The sequence below is a fragment of the Puma concolor genome, unplaced genomic scaffold (genome assembly GCF_028749965.1).
Source record: "Puma concolor isolate L17-30 unplaced genomic scaffold, mPumCon1.1.hap2 unalloc_scaffold_36, whole genome shotgun sequence".
NCBI lineage: Eukaryota > Metazoa > Chordata > Mammalia > Carnivora > Felidae > Puma > Puma concolor.
In genome coordinates this window covers 295,974-310,976 of record NW_028240243.1, presented here as the reverse complement: position 1 = coordinate 310,976, position 15,003 = coordinate 295,974, and the positions used below count along the sequence as shown (strand labels likewise).

Sequence of the window (15,003 nt, the reverse complement as noted above, 5' to 3'; positions counted from 1 at the left end):
GCAATTCCTTCAAGAAACAGTCTAACGGTATTTCCAAATCGTCCAAGCTGGGTCACCAGGGGGATTTTATTAGACATATTTATTCTACAATCCAGCATCTCACAAGACATCCAGAAGCTTCCTGTAAGCTGCCTCTCCTGCCTGCCTCCCAGGCAGAATTCTCATGTTGCTTCTCAGACATTAAAAATAAAATGAAAAAGCTCCTGTTGTGCAGGATGAAACCTTCTGAGCTGAAAGGTTCCTGCTTCCACCCCAGCCAGTTGGTAGACATGCCTGTCTTCCACCTCCTTCCTGTCTGTGTAAGTCCCCTTGTGGCTGGGAGCCTTTCTCTGCCATGGTCAAACCGACTTTAGATCTGCAAGGCTGAGGCCATGGTTGAAATGTAACACAAAACTACCCTGCCTCTATTTTCATTTCTATTAGACCTTTATAATGATTCCTTCTTGAACTGACGCTTAAATGGCTAAAGACTGATCATAATAGAACACTTAATTGTTTACTTGTCTAACTCTCTCAGCCCTAATGAAATACTGTGTTTTCACTGAGCAGCTTACATGGTGTTTTCTTCCTGTCACTGAAGAGAGCAAGGGGGCTGAGGCAGAATTCAGATGAGCCCATGCTCGCTTGGTGTTCTCATCCTAGGCATTTTTCATCCAACAGCGAGGAACAGAGCCCTCTGGAGGGAGAATCACAGAGTTCTGGGGAACAAGCTTTTGGACATGATCACACGCAGGTCCTCAGAGAGGAAGAAGGCGGCTGAAGAGGAGTTACCAGAGACCATGTCACCCTGTTGGGATTCCTAGACGGGGTGCAGGCTCTGCGTGTGAAAGGCTGGTGTTGGAGCCACTCCAGTTACCTTTCTTCACACACCCCCTTCTCACTGCCTATGGTGTCACCTCCGTGCCATCCCCCGGGTGCACACCGCCCTCCCCTGTCACCAGATCATTACAGAAGCCTCTTGACTGACCCGTGTTTATCCCAGCTTCACTCCAGTCTGCTTCCAGCACAGCAGCAAGAGGTCTTTCATGTCCCTCTCCATCTGAGGACCCTCCAGGGGCTCCCAGCTCACTTAGAAGCAAGCCAGGGTTCTGACCACAGCCTCCACCCCCACTGTTCCCTCTAACCTCGCCTCTTAGCGTTCACCCTTTGCTTGTTCAGCTCCAGCACTACTGACCTCCTACCTCAGATATTCTTCACATGCTTCCTCTTTAGGGCTTTTCACTTGCCATCCCCTCTACTGGAACAGAACTCTCCCGGAAACCTGCGGGGTTCACTCCCTCATACCTTTATCCAAATGTCATCATTCAATGGGGCCTCTACCCCTTACATACTCCCTAGCCTCCATCTCTGTCTTATTGTTCTCCATAGACTTTACTACTGACACACACTTTAGTTCACCTACTTATTTGGTTTACTGCTGATCCACCTTACTGGGATCTTAGCTCTAGGAGGGCAAGGATTTTCCTCTGTTGTTTTCACTGCTGAATCGTCAGTGCCTAGAAAAATGTCCAGCACTAATTAGGTGTGCAAACACATATTTTTTTGAGTGACTAGAGTACATCAATAAATGTAAACATGCATAAATGAATGAACAGGCATTCATTTCTGGCCACGAATCCCAATGGCCACAGTCTACTCTCGGCCAGAAGCCTGGACGTATCTGCACTTTGCATTCTAGGATTCTGGGCATAAAGAAATCTTCCGGTGGGAGACGGCGATGCTAAAGGCAGAGTGAGATCCAGAGCTCAGAATGAGCCCCAGCCTTCCAGCCAGAAGCGCTGATTTAAGCCTAGGGCAACATGCTGGAGGAGGAGGGGATGTGAACCTGAGTTCAAAAAGGCCCTGCTTCACAGCATGACAAGGGACAAGTGGACTCAAGGAGCTTCCCTGGAGGCATCAGATAAAGACAGTTCGGTGAGTGGAGGAGGCATCACTGTGAACACCCCCTGAGTCTGGGGATGCTCTGGGAGCCTGGGGATGGTTTTGGCTGTTAGAGCCCAGAACAATCCAGGACAATTTTCCAGAAGGAGAAGAGGGGAAGTTGGCTACCTAGGACCATGTCCTTTGTATACAGGACCGATTCATAGAATCGTGGGGCCAAGGTCAATGACTGAGACACATCCCTCTCCGAAGGCTTCTGGAGAGGGGAGTTCCATTTATCCCCTGTTCGCCAAGTCTGGGGTTTCAAACTTCTTACAAGAAAGTAGTATTTCTCCATGAGACTTCGACATTTGAGAACCTCAGTCGGTTCAACCTAACACTTACGTATTCATCAAATTTTCAAGGTACGCACATTTTACGTTTCCACACTTGTGTCAATCCGCCCACCAGAAACAGCGTACCGATTTATATTGTCTGTTTCTCATGCCTTACATTGAGTATCTCTCTCTTTCTACTTGCTTTGAGGGGAATCCTATTTCCCAGAGACTTGTCTACTTGATTTATCCTTCCAATGTTCTGGTCCTTGGTTTGATTAATCAATTCCACAGACTTTTTGCTTTGTGATTAATGTAGGCTCGTATCTTTATTAATTTCTTCCACCACTTTTTATTTTGCTGTTCATTTTCTAGCTTAGTTTGAATTCTTCATCCAATTATTCTCAATCTTCCAACGTTTAAGCGTATTTATGTTAGCAGTATCAGCTTTAGATGATGAATTTTTACTAAGAATAACTTTAGTCCCATCCCCGTATGTATTTGCATACAGTGGTCTCATCATCTTAAATGTCTAGTCTGTCTTTTCAGTATTGATTTCCACTTTGTCAGAGGAGCTATTTTTTATTTTGTTTAACTTCCAGATGGCTATCATCTATCTTCATTTAGGCACAGTCTTGCTATTAATGTGATCAGGAAATAGAGTTTGTAAAATTTTAATTTGGGGACCGGTTGTGGATTTCTTTGCCTGGGTACGTACATTGTATCAGTCAGGATGGGTTAGGTTAAGCTGCAATCAACAACTAAATATTCTCAGTGCCTTAACTCACATGGGTAAGCTGGGTGTTCTTCTCATCGTATCCATTTAAGGACTGGAGAGGATAGAGGCTCCACTTTGACACCTGCTTCCATGATCACAGGGGCAAAGGAAAGAGAACCTGGCTCTTAAAGCCACTTCTGTGTTCATTTCATTGGCTGAAGGAAGTTCAGATGCCAAGGTTCCACACAGCATGGATGTCTTAACCTCCCAAGGGAGGAGGACTGAGTATTTGTGAATAAACATTCTATCATATGCATTCAACAGATACTTATAAAGGACTGTGGAGACACCTCCTGCTATATACCAAAATTTGTCATAGACTTTGGAATCCTAGCAGATATTGTCAGTTGATGTCCTGCCTCGCCTTCTCATCATCCACTTTCCAGCCAGAGGAGGCCATGTGACCCAGATGTAAGTGGAAGTTGGTGAGGTTCCTAGGAAACCTTTTTTCTTTTTTCTTTTTTTCTTTTTTAAGCTTTTGTTTTTCTGATGTTGGTGCTGCCTGGTCTTCTTCCTCCTTCTTCCTGTCTTGAGTGCTCATGTTGAGAAAGGCCAAGAGAATGCCAGAAACATCTGCCTTGACATTGTTGAGCATCTGAACCAATGTCAGCAGCTGCCTACTCACAGATTTCTCATATGAAGAAACAGGTAGCCTCGTGTTTGTATAAAACACTGTGGTTGGGTTTCTTGTTACTCGCATCTGAAAGCATTTCTGAGTCATAACAGAATTCAGCATGTAAACAAGACAATTCCCATCTTCAGTGAGTAATAATCCATGAGAAGTATTGTTATGAAATGATAGAAAATATGTTCATCGGTCTCTGCCCCCAGTTCCTGCACAGAACTCCCAAAAGCCTTGTCATTTCCTAACCGATCAGAGCACCAAGAGCTTCTTTTGTTCCAATATTTGAGATTTGATCCCAGTTCCTGACACAGTTCCTAAATTCCCCGGAATTTCCTGGGTGATAGCAGTGCCTTTTGTTCTAATGAGAAAACTCTGGACGGGCTAATGGGTGGCCCCTGGATGGGGGCTGGTTACTAGACAGACCGTGATTAGAAGCTTGGGATTTTCAGCCCTACCACCTCTCTCTGTGCCTTGCCCCTCCGACCATTCTCCACAGAGGAAAGAGGGATGAAAACGAGTCAACAGTTGTCCATGCCAACGTGACGAAGTCTCCATAAAAATCCAATAGTACAGGGTTTGGAGAACTTCCACGTTGGTGAACAGGGTTGGTGAACCCTCCCAGAACTTGCCCTATGTATCTCTTCATCTGGACAGTCCTCTGTATGCTCTATCACACATCATCTTTGTCAATGTAAAGCAGTGTTTCTCTCAGTCCTACGAGCTGTTCTAGCAAGTAACTGAATTCAAAACGGGGGTGGTGGTGGTCATGGGAACCTCTGACTAGCAACCAAGTCAACAGAAATTGTGGGTAAGCTGAGGACCTACCACTTGGAAATGGCATCTGAAGTGGGGGGGGGCAGTCTCGTGGGACCGGGCCCTTAACCTATGGGTTCTGTGCTACTCCTGTTAGGGTCAGAATTGAATTGAACTGTAAGATACCCAGCTGGTATCATGGAGAATTGCTTGGTACCGGGGCGCGGGAGGGGCACACAACACATCTGGTGTCAGAAGTGTTGTGAGTGTGGTAGTTGTGTGAGAGTAAAGGAGAAAGTCACAAGAAGAGTGCGTTTTTCCTCCTCATCTGTGGACAGCTGAAAAGAATGCTAAATATGTATTCTAAATATGTAAAAGAATTTATATGGTCCCAGATTATCAAAGGTGTTCAAATATGTGCTAGGAGACAAAGTAGGATTGTCAAAATGTTGATAATCGTTGCACAAAGAATCTATTTTTTCCCCAAACACAGTTTTCTCAATTATTATAGGTGCAACAACCACACTAACAATTACTTAGCCAACTCTAATTTTCACTGGTATCAGTGATTCACCACTGTTATTTTTACAACAGCTTTATGGAAACTAGAATTCACATACCATATAATTGACCAATTTAAAATGTACCTAGTTCTTAGTATATCTGCAGAGTTGAGCAACTATCACCACAATCTATTTTAGGATATTTGCATCACTCCAACAAGAAACTCTATATCCTCTTAGGCGTACTCCTTATTTCATCCCAACCTCCCCCAACCCCTCTTGCCCCTCCTCCATCCCACTTCTGCCCACAGCCCTAGGCAACCACTAATCTATTTTCTCTTTCCACGGCTTTACCTCTTCTGGACATTTCATATACGTGGAATGATACATACATTAGGGGGTCTTTCGAGATGAGCTTCCTCCACTTAGCATGTCCTCACAGTTCATCCATGCTGGAGCACACATCGGTACTTCATTTCTTTTACTCCCAGTTAAGCCACTGTATGAGTACACCACATTTCTTCATCCATTCGCTGGACATTGCACTTTTTTCCTTTTTTTCTATGACGAATACTGCTGCTACAAACATTCATGTACAAGTTTTTGTTTGAACACCTGTTTTTCATTCTTTGGGGGTATATACCTGTGAGTGAAATTACTGGATGTTTAACTTTTTGAGGAACTTCCAGGCTGTTTTCCAAAGTGGCTGCACCCTTTTACATTTCTACCAACAGCGTATCCCATTCCTATTTCTCCTATCCTCTCCAATGCTTGTTATCATCTGTCTTTTTTATTTTAGCCATTCTAGTAAGTGTAAAGTGGTATCCTGTTGAGGGTTGGATTTGCATTTCCCTGATGACTAACAATGTTGACATCTTTTCACATGTTTATTGGCCATGGGTGTATCTTCTTAGACTGAGTTTTTTGCCCACTTTTTCCATTTTTTAAAAAATGTTTTATTTATTTTTGAGAGAGTCAGAGAGAGAGAGAGAGAGAGACAGAGACAGAGAGAGACAGGGAGGGGCAGAGATAGAGAGAGACACAGAAGCTAAAGCAGGGTCCAGGCTTTGAGCTGTTAGCACAGAGACAGATGTGGGGCGTGAGCCCACAAACCGTGAAATCACGACCTGAGCCAAAGTTGGACGTTTAACTGACTGAGCCACCCAGGCATCCCTTTGGCCCATTCTTAAATTGAGTGATTTGTTTTTGCGTTTTTGAGTTGTAAGAGTTCTGTATCTATATTAGTACACGTTTCTTGTCAGAAATATGATTTGCAAAAATTATCTCCCATTCTATGGGTTGTCTTTTCACTTTTCAACTATGTCCTTTAAAGCACAAACATTTTTTAATGTTTACTTATTTTGAGAGAGAGAGAGAGAGAGAGAGAGAGAGAGAGAGAGAGAGAGTGCATGAGTGGGGGCAGGAGCAGAGACAGAGGGAGAGAATCCCAAGCAGGCTCCATGCTGGCAGCATAGAGCCTGACGTGGGGCTTGATCTCACCAACTGTGGGATCCTGACCTGAACCGAAATCAAGAAATGCTTAACTGACTGAGCCAGCCAGGCACCCCAAAGCACAAAATTTTTAAATTTTGATAATGTCAATTACCTGTTTTTTTCCTTCTGCTGTGTTTTTGGTGTCAAGGCCACAGAGATTTACATCTATGCTTTCTTCTAAAAATTTAATAGTTTTAGCACTTAACATTTAGGTCTTTGGTCCATTTTGAGTTAATTTTCACCTATGGTGTGAGGCAGAAGTTCAACTTCATTCTTTTGCATGCAATATCCAGTTGTCCCCACACTGTTGAAAAGACTGTCCTTTCTCCCATGGGGTTGTCTTGATGCCTTTGTTGAAAATCAATTGGCTATAAATATGATGGTACATTTCTAGATTTTCAATTCTATCCCATTAATCAACATGTCTTTCCTTACACTAATACCACACTATCTCGATCACTGTAGCTTTCTAAGAAGTTTTTAAGTCAGGAAGGGTGAGTTCTCCAACTCTGTCCTTCTCTTTAAAGATCTGCTTTGGCTATTTTGGGTTCCATAAATTCCCATATGAATTTTAGCATCAGCCTGTCAGTTTCTGCTAAGAAGCCAGCTGTGGTTTTGATAAAGATTTCATTGAAGCTGTAGATCAATTGGAGAAGTGCTACCATCTTAACAACATCGTCTTCCAATCCATGAGTCTGTTTATTTAAATCTTGTTTAATTTCTTTCAATAATGTTTTATAGTTTTAGTGTACAAGTTTTGAATCTCGTTTTCAGTTCAAAGTAATTAGTATTTTATGTTTTGATGCTGTTGCAAATGCAATTGTTTTCTTTGGGGGGGGTTAGGTTTATTAATTTATTTTGAGAGTGAGAGTGCGTGAGTGGGGGGAATGCAGAGAGAGAGAATCCCAAGCAGGCTTAGCATTGTATGTGCAGAGCCCAACGCAGGGCTCGAACTCAACAACCAGGAGATCATGACCTGAGCTGGTTTATAGCCTGGCCCCCTGAGGCTTGGAGTTGAACAACGAAATTGAACAAAACTAAGCAAAACGTTGGGGGAGGGGGGGAACGAAAGTGTAAAAAGCAAATATAGAAAGCTCAAGGGGAGGTAAAAGTGTTTTCAGACACACACAGAAAAGGAGTGTCCCCACGTGCTCTGGCCAAACCAAACGCCCCCTTTTACTCAACTGTTGAAAACAAAGAAGAAGAAAAAGCGATGAAAAAGTCACACTTTCATAGCCCTTCTCGGAAGAAACAGTCAGCGGGGACAGGACAGCTCACTGCCCTGAAAGACCTTGAAAGATTTACCCCAGATGACACAGCACACCATAATCAACCTCCAGAGGCTCTCAAAACCACTACAAACTCCGGTCTCTTCTGTCATTTCATCATCCACCGTTTCTGTCAAGCATTAAAGCCATACCAGAGAAACCTGGAGAAGAATTTGCTCCCCAATCCAAAGTGAGAAAAGCTGTTTGGAAAGCCCCCCCTCTTTTTGTTTTTCCATTTGCCCAAGGCCTTTCCACAATTCTTTCCTCCCGCTTCCAAATGTCTACAGGTCAAGAACTTGAGCAGTCGGGTCCATAGGGGCCACGGTTGGGAGAGGGCACACCCTCCAAAGTCCCTCCAAGGGAGTCCTGAGTCTCCCGAAGCGGCTCCGATGGGCTCTGATCGCCCCTTCCTTATTTACTGCCATCAGGCACTTGGAGGTGGACGGTCGGGTCGGCAGCGGCCCCGCGACCGGAAAGGCTGAGAAAGCCGCCCCCCAGAGCACCGCGCCCGCCCGGCCTCCAGCACACCAGTTAGCCGAGTTTTCGCCCAAGGCAAAGCCCCGGAAGAGGGGGGGAGGCCCGGGGAAAGCTTGGGTCCAGACCACAGAGGACGACGCTCAGCGGGGCCGGGACAATGGGCGGCGGGGACCCGCGCGGGGGGCGTCCCTGGAGGCCAGCCCGCCCCGCTGTTCCCGGGGGCTAGGGCGGCAGCCCCGAGCTGGCCGCCTGGCCGCGGCGTCGCACAGCCCTCGTCCCTGGCCCGCAGGCCCGCGGAGCGGGTGGCCGGGCCGGAGCGCGGGGGCCCGCGGCGCAGCGGGCCCGCCCCGGCCCGGGACACTACCCCGACCCCCGGTCCCCGGCCCGCGCGCTCCCAGCCGGCCCGCCACGGCTCACTCACCTGCCCACGGTCTGCTTGGCGAGCTGCTTCTTGCGGTTCAAGGGCAGCGGCGGCACGCGGGGCTCGGGCCTGGAGCGGCTACATCGCTTCCGGGTGGAGGCGGCGGCGGCTGCTGCTGCTGTGGTGGTGGCGGCTGCTACTGCGGCTGCTGCGTGGGCTGAGCGGCGGCGGCGGCGGCTGCGCTGGCTGCTGCGGCTGTTCCTGCGGCTGCTGCGGCAGCGGGGGCTGCGCCGGCTGCGCCTGCTTCTGTGGCTGCTGCTGCTACGGCGGCAGCGGCTGCGCCTCCTGCGGCTGCTACTGCGGCGGCTGAGCGGCGGCCTCGGCGGTGGCGGTGACAGCGGCCGCGGCGGATGCACCAGGTGCGGCTGCTACTGCAGCGGCTGCGGCGGCTGAGCGGCGTCTGTGGCGGCGGCAGCTGCACTGGCTGCAGCTACTACTGCGGCTGCTGCGGCGGTTGAGCGGCGGCGGCGGCGGTTGTGGCTGCTACGGCGGCTGAGAGGCGTCTGTGGCGGCAGTGGCGGGGGCGGCGGCGGGGGCTGCTGCTCCAGGGCCGGAGCCCAGCCCTCGCCGCGTCACTTCCAGCGGCGCCGCCCGCCGGGGGCCGCGCGGGGCCGGGCTGGCAGAGGAGCGCCGGTCTCGGGCGCGTCCTGGCCCCCACCGCCCGAGCCCCCTCCGCCCACCACCACCCCCCCACACACACCAACCCGGGCCACTCCGCTGAGCGCGCAGAGCCCCACGTCCCGGCGCCACCGCGGGTCCCGACGCCCGGCCCCGGCTAGGCCGAGCACCGGTGGGAGGGAGCGGCGGTTCGTGATCTCGCGGTTCCTGAGTTTTAGCTCCGCGCTGGGCTCTGTGCTGACGGCTCGGAGCCTGGAGCCTGGAGCCTGCATCGGATTCTGTGTCCCCCTCTCTCTCCGCCCCACCCCTGCTTGTGCTGTCTTTCAAAATGAATAAACATAAAAAAAAATTTAGGGGCGCCTGGGTGGCTCCGTCGGCTGAGCGTCCAACTTCGGCTCAGGTCATGATCTCGCAGTTTGTGAGTTTGAGCCCCGCGTCGGGCTCCGTGCAGACAGCTGGAAGCCTGGAGCCTGCTTCAGATCCTGTGTCTCCCTCTCTCTCTCTGCCCCTTCCCCGCCCATGCTCCGTCTCTGTCTCTCAAATATGAATATACGTTAAAAAAATTTTTTTTTTAATTAAAAAAAAACAGTGGCTGTTTCTTTTGTTTGCAGTAATTTTTATGTTTATTTTTCTTCTTTGAGAGTGAAAATGGGGGAGGGGCAGAGAGAGAGAGAGACAGAGAGGGAGAAAGAGGACCTGAAGCAGGTTCTGCGCTGACAGAGGCGGGGCTTGAACTCAAGAGCTGAGAGGTCACGAGCCACAAGATCACAAGGCACGAGACCACAACCTGAGCCAAAGTCAGATGCTTACACTGACCGAGCCACCAAGGCACCCCAAAACAGTGGTTACTTCTGACCAGGGTGGACATTGGTGGGCTTGGAGGCTGTGGCCAAAGGAAGACATACACGTACATTTGTCTCTATGGGAGGAGAGTATTCTCCAACCGCTTTGTTTGGGTGGAGGCCCACTCAGTGTGGTCTGGTTTACAAGTAACAGCATAAATGGGCTGAAGTAAAATTTATCAACAAGGAATATGTTGCCTCCAGAACCCCCAAAATACGGAAAGATTTGAGACTTGTACGTCCTCAACAAACGTGTCCAACAAATGTCCTCACGGTAGGATGTCAGACATGCGAGGTCATACCTGTGCTCCCGGTAAGTTAAGGTCCCGCCTGCAAAGATGACATGTGATAGCAGAAGGGTTTGGGTGCCCTGTGCATAACAAGGTAAAACATGTCCCCTTCAAGGTCAAGGGAAAGCTGGCCGAGAGGACATTGAAATCGGCGCTGAACAGAACCTATTAGCCAAATCTAGAAGAAACAGCAAACGATTTACCGTCTTTAAATCTGTTGGGATCCCAGGTGTTTTAAGGGTAGCAGGGTTTATATGGATAGAACTATAACGGAAAACAGTGGCTACTTATGGGGCACCTGGCTGGCTCAGTCGGTTGGGCGTCCCACTTCGGCTCGGGTCACGATCTCGCGGTCCCGCGAGTTCGAGCCCGGCGACGGGCCCTGTGCTGACGGCTCAGAGCCTGGAGCCCGTTTCAGATTCTGTGTCTCCCTCTCTCTGACCCTCCCCTGTTCATGCTCTGTCTCTCTCTGTCTCAAAACTCAATAAACGTAAAAAAAAGAATAAGAAATTAAAAAAAAAATACAATAAAATCTGAAAACGTCTGAATTCCAAAACTCATCTGGCCCCGAGGGTTTTGGAAAATGACCGTGGGCCTGCTGTACTTTTCACATCCACGTTTAAGACACTAGACACACACGGCAGGTAGGAGTGTAATAATATTTGTACACGGATCTACACTGGATTGATTACGATGGCATCTGCCTACATTTGAGGAACAGAAACAGAATCATAAAGGCCAAACATCTCCAGTCCGACAAGACTGCCTGGTGTGCATACTGACTCTGGGACCCTACGCAATATACCCATGTCCAATCTCGGGGGCAGGGGGCTGCCGCCGACACACTGGGAACCACGACCACAGACATCGTTTCCTCTTAGAATGACATGCTGCCTTCACGTATAAAACCAACGCCATAAGGCCACACGTGAGCACATCTGTTTAGGGTTCATTTTGGCTCAGTGAAACACGGGCTTTCTTCACTCACCTATAAACAACCCTGTTTGATTTCACAGTAGGTAAATACAGTGGATGACCAGGCCACGGAAGCTCGGATTCAGAGGTCGTGGGGAGAACACATTCCTCTCCTCCTCTGCTCTATGCAGAGGCTGGACGGGATCCACTCAGTCTGAAGCGAACCAAGCACAGCCACCTCCCCTGGAAAAGGCGGAGGAAGTCAGGGCGTGGAATAGGTGGGGGGGTGGGGGGGGAGAATGTTACCGCTGATAGAGCGAGGACACGGTTTGCGACGCCGAACACAGAAAGGGCCGTCTCGCGTAAGGGAGACAGATGCGTCGTGGCAGCAGAGGACTCCCCTGGGACTCACGGGCAGAGATGCCTCGGACTCACGTTGCCCCTAACGGAACGGGCTACCTCGCGAGGTAGAGACTCTGCTGCTCCTGGAGAAGGTCGATAGAGACCTGTGAGCAGGGAGGGGTCCGCAAGGAACGTACCACAGCAGGACAAGCCAGGGAGGGACCCGGGCACACTGGACGGTCGATGCCCCACCCAGACGAGACAGCACCTACGCAGCTGCAGCTACGACAACGTGTACTCGCACGAGGGCGCGATGCCAGGCTTCGCTAGGTCTTGCAAGATTTGAGAAGAAGCTGGAAGTCCAGGTTTCCACGTGAGAACTCCCAAGTGTTCAGTATGGCCCAATGATTGTCATCAAGACTTCCACACGTAAGAAACAGACCAAACAGAACACATCTTCACCCTGCAGGCAAACATCACCCATCTTGGGTTTTCACGATTCACATATCCAGAATCTCAAAGGACTCGACCAGGCATTCCCAACCTCACCACTCCTGACATTTGGGACCAGATAATTCTGTGCGGCGAGGCTGTCCTTGGCGGTGTAGGCTGGTCAGCAGCAGCCCCGGCCTGTGTCGCGAGATGCCAGGAGCACCCCACGCCCGAGCCAAGTCACGACAAAAACAAAAACGTCTCCGGCCATTGCCAAATGTCCCCCAGGGGGCCATCCCTGGCGGGAGCCCCTGGACTAGAGCAACATCCAACTCTCAGCTTCCAGGATTCTGTGGAAGCGTCGTCACACAGAATTCTAACACGGGGTTTCTTAAAGAAAGAGTTGCCTGGGTGAAGTAAGGACTTCTCCCTGCTTTGCAGGCAGAACCCTGGTTTCTGATGAACGGCAGCGCTCTTATCAACTAGCCCGATGACCTCTTTGAGTCCTCGCTTCCTCATCATTAAACCAGGAATAAATAACATCACCTCTGGGACTTGCCGTGGAGAAGGCAGCGAGAGACTTGACTCAAAAGCATCTAGCCCAGCAAGTCAGCAAGCACCAAAGACATTTCATCCACAGGAACCCTTCCCTGGCGGGCAGCCGGCCCAGTGTCTACAGTCGGAAACACACGGGGTACGGAGTCACATCCCGGGCCCCAAGTCCTGCCTCGGCCACTCGCTGGCCGGGCAGACAACGGCAGGTCATTTTTCCTCTCTCTAAGCCAGAAATGATAACAAGCACCAGTAGGTGAGACCAGGCCAGGTGGTTCGGTACAGCGCTTGGTAAATCAAACCAGGAGAGAAGTAGTGATGATGGGTACTCTCGGATCTCTGAAACGTTTCTGTAAAGGAAAGGACGAGCTCGTCGACACATCCGAGAACTGAGAAGGTAGTAATGGGAGGGTGGGGCGCAGGAGGAAAAAGAGAAAAATCATCACAGGAATCTTCACCTCCCCAACCTTTTACACAAGCAACTGCCCACTGGTGACCCACAGACCGAATCTGGCCACAGATGTGTTTTGTTTAGTCCCGCTCAGGGTCCTGGTGGTCGTTTTCAATTGGCATTAAATGCCACCTCATCTTCATGAAAATCCAGAAGGATTTAGGCCTTTCTCAACAACTCCAAAGGTCGGGCCCGACAGCGGGCCCATAGTCTCACGCGGCCCTTTGGTAAGACAGGTGCCGTCGGGTCCCCCACGGCCCTCACCTGGTCGAAGTCGCTCTTATTTTCTTCTCATTAGCCTGGTCCCCTGAGGCTTGGAGTTTGCAACCCTGACTTACCTAAAGGCTACTATCTAGGAGAAACATCAGGCCTCCAGGGAGAGCTTCCATCTTGGCAGAAGCCGACATCCAAAGAGACACTCCCTTCCAGAGCCTCACCCGCGTAGTCAACTCTATTAGGCCCCCAGATGCCTGTCCTCCTGGACTCATCGACCTCACAACCAAATGCGCAAGTTCCCCACCTTGGTGCACCCCTGCCTCCACACCCTCCACGCCAACTGCCATCCGCAGCTACTGGATTCTCTGCGTCAGCGATTTCCAAAAAGCTCTGTCTTTCCTTTTAGCAGGACTAGAAAAGACCACACTTCCTGCCTCCTGCTGGTAAGAACATCCCGGTTATCTTGCGGGGGAGGGGGCTCAGCACCCTCCCATTCTAGGCCCCTGTGGCTTGCGTGGGGCTGACTCCATTTCCATGTCCAGGGAAAGGCCACTGACCCCATCAGATACCTCCAGAGTCAATCCTGGGGCTCTGGCCACAGTGAAAGGTATTCTTTGTCCCCCTGGGACTTGAACGGAAGACGTTGGAAGCCGGGGGGTGGAGGGGTGGGGGTGGGGGTGGGGGGGCGATTCCTGCTTATCGACACAGCTTCCCTAAAGAGTGGAACCCCTGGAGCCAGCCCTGGCTGCAACTATGTTGCTTTTGGACACTTTTCCTCACATAGGAGCCAATCAAATTCGCAGTTTGGCTTATAACAATTCCAGTTGGTCTGGTTTTGTGGTGTTTTTTCTTTTTTCCTCATTGAGACAGAGAGCGGGGGAAGGGGCAGAGACAGAGAAGATCCCAAGCAGGCTCCCCACCATTGGCCCAGACCTTGATCCCAGGAACTGTGAGATCATGACCTGAGCTGAAATCAAGAGCTGGATCCTCAGCCAACTGAGCCACCCAGGCGCCCCTCGAGGTGGGTTTACTGACAATCAAAAGAGACCTACGCGGCACCTGGGTGGCCCACTGGGTCAAGTGTCTGACTTCGGCTCCGGTCACGATCTCTTGGTTCGTGGGTTTGAGGCCCGCGTCAGGCTCTGTGCTGACAGCTCGGAGCCTGGAGCCTACTTCGGATTCTGTGTTTCCCTCTCTCTCTGCCTCTCCCCCGCTCGTGTTCTGTCTACCCTCTCTCACAAAAATAAATATTTACAAAAAAATTTATTTTTAATCAAAAAAAAAAAGGGACCTACTCAATACAACAGGAGTTTGAAAGAAGTGTTGAAAGGTAGAGGGGAAAGGCTCTGGTCAAATTTTCTCCTGTTTTTTTTTTTTGTTTTGTTGTGTTGTGTTACCTCTCTCCTTCCAGTAAGAGTAGAGTTTCACTCAGTGTGTCAGCCATCCCTCTGTAAGGACTTACCTCACGGTATATAATCATTTTTGCTTGCCTAACTCTTCCACAAGTCTGTGGAGCCCCTTCAGGGCAGAAGCCGCGTTTGTACTCACTTGGATTCTTTTCTGCTTTCCACAATGGCACATAATGTGGGCTCCGTAAGTGTCTCTTGAACAGATGAATCAACCATCCTAATTCTCTTCTTTGGTACACCCCACTCAAGAGACCACTGCATCATCCTCGCGCCTGTGATACACAAACCATCTCCCGAAACAGATTCATGCACCCATTGTCAACAAACTGCATGAGAACTCACTTCTGCTAGCCATTACTAGTTCTCCCACATGTCCATCCCACAGAACCTCACTATGGGGTGACTCACGAGGTCCTCAATCT

General features: G+C 49.8%; 1 long non-coding RNA gene across 1 annotated transcript in view; it reads right to left on the bottom strand.

Moving 5' to 3' along the window:
- LOC147571254 (uncharacterized) overlaps positions 1-11,360 on the bottom strand; it is a 29,967-nt gene extending 18,607 nt beyond the window's left edge. Inside the window, exons 1-2 of the long non-coding RNA XR_015247574.1 lie at positions 11,253-11,360; positions 8,515-10,733 (exon numbers count right to left, since the gene is read on the bottom strand). This is a non-coding gene — a long non-coding RNA (uncharacterized LOC147571254). The remainder of the gene's footprint in view (positions 1-8,514; positions 10,734-11,252) is intronic.
- Between the last annotated feature and the right edge of the window lie 3,643 nt (positions 11,361-15,003).